The sequence below is a fragment of the Mesoplodon densirostris genome, chromosome X (genome assembly GCF_025265405.1).
Source record: "Mesoplodon densirostris isolate mMesDen1 chromosome X, mMesDen1 primary haplotype, whole genome shotgun sequence".
NCBI classification, from domain to species: domain Eukaryota; kingdom Metazoa; phylum Chordata; class Mammalia; order Artiodactyla; family Ziphiidae; genus Mesoplodon; species Mesoplodon densirostris.
The window spans coordinates 54,943,933-54,950,394 of NC_082681.1; the positions used below are offsets into that span (position 1 = coordinate 54,943,933).

General features: G+C 40.5%; 1 pseudogene; it reads right to left on the bottom strand.

Annotated features, from left to right (window-relative positions):
* Positions 1–5,265: 5,265 nt before the first annotated feature.
* LOC132482762 (protein ripply3-like) lies at positions 5,266–5,808 on the bottom strand (annotated as a pseudogene).
* Positions 5,809–6,462: the final 654 nt, after the last annotated feature.

Here is a 6,462-nt window from a genome sequence, read left to right on the forward strand (position 1 = left end):
TGGATAATTAAGAAACAACTATACAGAAAAGTATCATTATTTTGGGCCCCAGTAATTGAGAATTTGTGATTAAATTTCTACCCACTTCCTGTTCAAAATACCATTGCACTATCTCTGAATGAATAGTTAGTTCAGCAACGTAACAGTGTAAAGAAGATTGCAAAAGGGCATGTTTCACCTAGGAGGGATTGATCTCTTTTTAAGGACTTTGACACATTAATTATTTACATGCAAATGAGTGCTACTTATTCCAAATGAGTCTTATTTGTCATTAAAACTCTTATAAAACGACCTCACTTGGAAATATTTGTTTACCAGTTAGTTTGTTATTAGGTGTTATTGCAAATAATAAAACTACATCTAATCTTTTAAATATGTAACTTAAACCCTTCACAAATTGAGATTAACCCTCCCTGTATTTGGCCTGTATCACTGAGGTTTCCCTGTATGCATGAAGATATATTTAGCTATCCATAGGCTGAACCTAACCCATTTATAGATCAGCAACTATTTCTGCAAATGGGCCAACTAGCCCTGCTGTGTGCAGAAAACATTCAGGATAATTGAAAATTACCTGAAATATTTATAAGCTTTGAACGAGTTCAGTGAAGGCACTGGTCAGACATTCAGACTTTGATTCTAGTCTAATTACATCAAGTCACAGCCAATGATCTCAAATGATTAGAATGGCACTGAAAGTTTTTCTTTGTTTTGGTAGATCTAACCAGCTCAGTCACAAATCTGAGTAATTAGATATGTTTAATACAACTAAAACCAACAAAATATCATTTATAATACATTTAATATCTATGGCTTTTTGGTAAAGTAGATCATGTAATCCAGCTAGTTGCTTTATTATTAATTAAGTCCCAAGACTTAGTCCCTTGGCTTAGCAAATATGCTCACTAGGGAAGCAGTCTTTCATTTAATTAAGAGCATAAGACAACAGAGTTCAGACTCCAGTTTTTCTCCTTCTACCTTAAGCATTCTATTAGTCAGTCTCCTCACTTATAAAATGGGGACTCCAGTCCCTACCTCAAGAGTAAGGGTTTAGCATAGTGCCTGGAAAATATCATTATTATAGCTGTCATTAGGATTAGTGATAATATTTACTGAATTGACATGGAAAGGTAACAGAACTGAAGAACTTTAAAGGGGACAGACAGTCCCATTGGTGGCTAGTTGCAACAAGCTTAACCAATGAAGCTCCCAGTCATCAGCCATTGGCCATTGCAAAGTGTTTAGACCTCAGTTAACCTTTTTATACATTGATACTACTTGAAAACCCATTATGAACTGTGTGTGAGTGTAGCTGAAAAGGTCACCGTGGGATCAATCGTACCTTCCAAACTAAGCACATGTGAAGTCTGTCCTCTGATTAGTGAGCATGGCCACTATCCAAATTGCCTGCCACCTAGATTCTTCATATGCCACAACATATTGTATACATGTAAGAAATTCCCAGACTCACGGCATTTCAATAATTTTGAAGACATGTTCATAGATCACAATTGCCCAACAGAAAACCTCCATACAGCATCCATTGAATAGAACAAAATAACAAAATGAATGAAAGTCTGTCTAGAGTCAGTCAGCTAAGCATATTGTTTGTGGTCTTTTACTGAATAGCACACCTTTCAAAAAGCAGTGTTTATTCCTCCTCAACATCTTAATCTAAGAACACTGTATAAACTATTCGCCAATCTCTAACCCTTGAAAAGTATTTATCGGTACATTACCCACAGGAGCACCTGTAGGTGCATGTGAGGAATTCAAAGAAAGAAATCAGTCCTTGCTCAGACTCTAGCCATACAAATTAAGAGGTACAATTTGTCAGAGGAGAAAGAGGGGAACTGGAAGCTTCACTAGCTGGTGTGTATGTCTGTGAGTTGTTTGGTGTGTCGCAAGGGATTTGATAAAAATCATATTTAAACTACTGATGTTTGGGTATGATTTAATTGTTTCAAAGAGAGTGAAATCAAATTGATCCTTCTAATGACATAACTTTCATTTACTTACATTCCATTCATGCTGTCTTGAGTAGCAGCTAAATGGGCAGGGTTACACACAGAAAACGGTATTCCATATAACTCTGGGCATATTCAAAGGGAGGTGACTAGACAGCAACAGTCTCTATCCTGTATGTTGCAACTGGGAAAAGAAAGGTGGTTAAACCTCAGCTCAGAGTACCGTCTAAGGCACCTGCTGCCACCAGGCTTTGTCTTGCTCAGAGCTCCTCATTCCATGGTGTTTTTCACCCTCCCTCCTATCACCATCCCAACTCTTTCCTGTCTAGAAACCCGACATCTGGACATTACTCTTAGGTTTTATTTAGTACTAATCAGAGCATAAAAAATATCATTTAAAAAAATTCTTCTTTTCTATCTAGAGCCATGTGTTTTTGGAATGCTCATGGACCCACAATGAGATGTGGACATGAATTCACATTTGCCTGACAGCTGATATCATGTTGAGGTGAGGAAACTTTGGGACAAAAAATATAAAAGTTTATCTTAGGTAAATGGAGAAGCTCAATCACAGACAGATAGGGTGACATCGCCACCTATCCCCCAAGGTCACATTATCACCGTGTAATAATGGGGAAGTCTGGCTATAGGAGTCTAACTTTCTCCACTTTTGAGATGGGTTAGATAACAGTGACCTCCTTTTTTATTGATGGATTCTGAGGGCTATTAAATTAGCACTTCTTAAAGGAAGTTAAATAAATACTAAGCAGTAGTGTAAACAAATTTCACTTAAAACTATGAATAATGGAATCTCAGCTTCATTTATCATTTCTGGCAATGCAAATATATCAGAGGAAACTAGTCATTTCTTCAGCTTTCATGGAAAATTTGCAATTCAGAAATCATTCTTTGGGTTCTTTATGCCTTCCTGCTCAATCTGTCATTGACTGTTGAGATTAGTGCCTGCTTGTTGGTTCTGTTTCTGTTCCCCAGCAATCTGTTAGAAACTAATGGTAAATAAAAGGATACCCTGATGAAACAGTGTGGGCCTGAGGTTGAGAATGCAAGTTAGGCTGGAAAAGGTGAAGGACTGTATGCTGTGAGTTCAGTCTGGAAATGCAATCAGTAGACAGACCCACAATGGGAACTTCTAGGTCTAAATAAATCCCAATTTACTATTATTCCATTATTCAGAATATACACTTGATCTTCCATCTGTGTATGCCTGTTTAAGGCTCTGATACTCATGCACTAATCACAAACCCAACTTACAGCTTTTCCCATTGGGGGATGCTCTATTCCTCATGCTTGAATATTATGGTTGGATGGCTGCATTGCAGGATGAGAAAGCACTCTTAAATGAAGGAGTAGATCAGCATCACAAATTCCTTTTCAAAATACTTTGGCCCACACAGTTTGGGTTGGATCATCCCACATTATGGATGTTACATCCATATGCCCTCTCTAGGTGGCTGGCTTGGGCTTCTTCACAGAATGACAGTCTCAGAGTAGTCAAACTTCTTACGTGTAGGCTAGCTTCCGCCAGGGCAAGTGTTCCAAGAGACAGAAAGTGGAGACTGCTATTTTTTTTAATTTTTTTTAAGAAGATATTGGGGGTAGGAGTTTATTAATTAATTAATTTATTTTTGCTGTGTTGGGTCTTCGTTTCTGTGTGAGGGCTTTCTCTAGTTGTGGCAAGCGGGGACCACTCTTCATCGCAGTGCACAGGCCCCTCACTCTCGTGGCCTCTCTTGTTGCAGAGCACAGGCTCCAGACACGCAGGCTCAGTAGTTGTGGCTCACGGGCCTAGTTGCTCCGTGGCATGTGGGATCCTCCCAGACCAGGGCTCGAACCCGTGTCCCCTGCATTAGCAGGCAGATTCTCAACCACTGTGCCACCAGGGAAGCGCGAGACTGCCATTTTTTTAAAGGCCAAGCCTAGAAAGTGGCACATCTTCTTTTGTTCTATTATATTCTGTTATTCAGAAAAGTCATACAGGCCACTCAATTTCAACGGAAGGAGAAATAGACCCCACCTCATGATGAAAGGAGTTTCAAAGAATTTGAGACTGTTTATGATAGGCCACAGGATCCAAACTTATTTCTTTCCATATGGATAAGCAATTGACCCACTAAAACCTGCATGAGGTCACTACCAACAAAAAACCACTTTAAATTTAATTTTCAGGGGAGATTTTTGCCCCACCATCCAACACCAAGTTTTGAGACAGGCGATTTTCTTTAGAATCCCTTGGTGTGTGAGGAGGAGTATGTTTATTTCCAGTTTACCTTTGTACTGGGCACATAGCTTTTTGGAATCCTAATTTTATAAGAGAGTGGGTGTCTTACAGTAGATGTCCCACCTGGTTGACTCTGGTCTTTTTTTTTTTTTTTTTTTTTTTTTTTGTCTTTCAAAATATTTATGTCAAGTAGAAACTGGGAAGACAACCACACGTAAGACAGTTAAGTAAGAAAAAACCTTGACAAATACACTCATTTGGTCATCAAAATATAAAAATCTGAAAATGATATTGCATTAGATACTTTGATTGAAAACAATGTTATTCTATGTGTATATGTATAACTGATTCACTTCGCTGTACAGCAAAAACCAACACATTTTAAATCAACTATACTCCAATAAATTTTTTTAAAGTGTTATTCTATTCAAGTAATAAGCCCAAAGCAGTCCCAAACTAAGAGTTAAAGCTCTTCTATTCACACAGACAGACCTTAGACAAGAATCATATACATTTTTATCCAGAATGGTCCCCCACAAATCCTTACCTTTTTATTTTTGTTACTCTTATGAAAATTATTCAGTGTTTTGTGTTTTTCATAAATAATTTTTTTTCAAAATGCCACTAAACAACCATATCAACCTTGGACAATATCTAAAATCACTTTTACGAAAGTGGAAATAGCTAAAGAAGAATTCTCAGGTTAAGTGAGAGGCGTGGGTGTGGGTGGGTTATTAATTGACATGGAATAATTTTTCGTTTGATCGGCACAGTGACATTGCTGAACGTGCTTTGAAAGTTGGCCTACCTGATAACAACCCATGTGGACTCAAACCTTTTCTTGGTCCTAGAATTCTTTCTCAAAGGTATAAATGAGGCTCAAAAAATCACCAAGAGAAGGACGAGTAAAAGCTGAGTCCTTGCCAAGAGTGGGGTGCTGGCCAGAGACAGTCAAGTTCTTGTACACCCAGTGGAAACGCAAAGTGTCCTGGCACAGCTGTCCCCAAGGGCTGTCCCCCAGGGCATATGTGAGGTGGGTCTGGTGAAGGAGAGACAGGCTTATTTGGATGAGGGGCACACAGCACCTCTGGAGAGTCAGGGCTGGAGAGCGGACCCTTACCACTGAGGCCACCATGGCCTCCAGGTTGCCGCCCTGGGTTTGTCAGCCTGTCTCTGCCCTTTCCTCCCGGGCCGCCTCCAGCCTTCTGGCACTGAAGGGTTTCTTCCTCTTGCTCCTCATCTGAATCTGACTCATTGCTGCAGAAGTGAATGGTGGCTTGCACAGGGAAACTAGCCAGCACCTTCTCGCACGAACTCTGCAGATACTCTTGACGCTTAGAAATGGGTAAAAAGTCTTAACAGGATGCTGAAACCCAAAGGCCCCCTTCGATTCAAACCTTTGTTGGTCACTCCCGAGCTCAAGCTCACCTCCAGTTCTGGTGGGCTCAGCATCCTGGGGGCGGGGGGTGTCAGGATCCAAGGTCTCCATGGTGTTTGGCTCTTGGGCCGGAGCAGCGTCAGTGGTAGCCGGGGACCATCCCGGTGGCAGTGACCGACGCATCCCTGCGCCTCCCGGGCTCCGGCCGCTAGCTCGGGTCTCATAGTGCCATTGGAGCTCGCGCCCCTCCAGCAGCGCCAGCTATCCGCCACGCCTTTAACTGCTCTGGCGAGGGCGCTCTGACTCTGGTCTTTATCTCTAATCCCCTACACCCCACAAGGTCATAAAAAGCTGAAAGCTCAAATTCACGGTTTTGTTAATGTTCTCCGAGCAAAAGCAAGCTTACTTCTCTGGGTTCCTGTTTTTGTTTTGCTTCCTCTGCATATTCCTTACTTTCTTGACAACTCATTTATGCATTTAATACACACACACACACAAATAACACTGTTGAAAAAAATCAGGAATTAATGAATGCTAGCTTTATGGAAATGAAAAGGGGTGGAGGAGATGAGAGAACAGCCTTGGAAAATCTGTGCTCCAGGAGTGTGGAATTCAGTGGAAGCTGTCATTGCTTCCTTAATCAGTGCAAGACATTGATTTGTTTTGTTTTGTTTTGTTTTGCATTGATAGTGAGATTGCTATAGCTCACCCCAGGGGGACAGGAGATAGAACGTACTCATCCCATCTGGGTAAATAGTAAACCGCAAATAAGTCACTACTATGTTGTTGAATTTGTAAATAGTATTCTCCTAACAAGGAGATACTTCGAGTAACATTTCTTAAACTAAATGTGTTTTCCAATCATCATTACCAGGTAG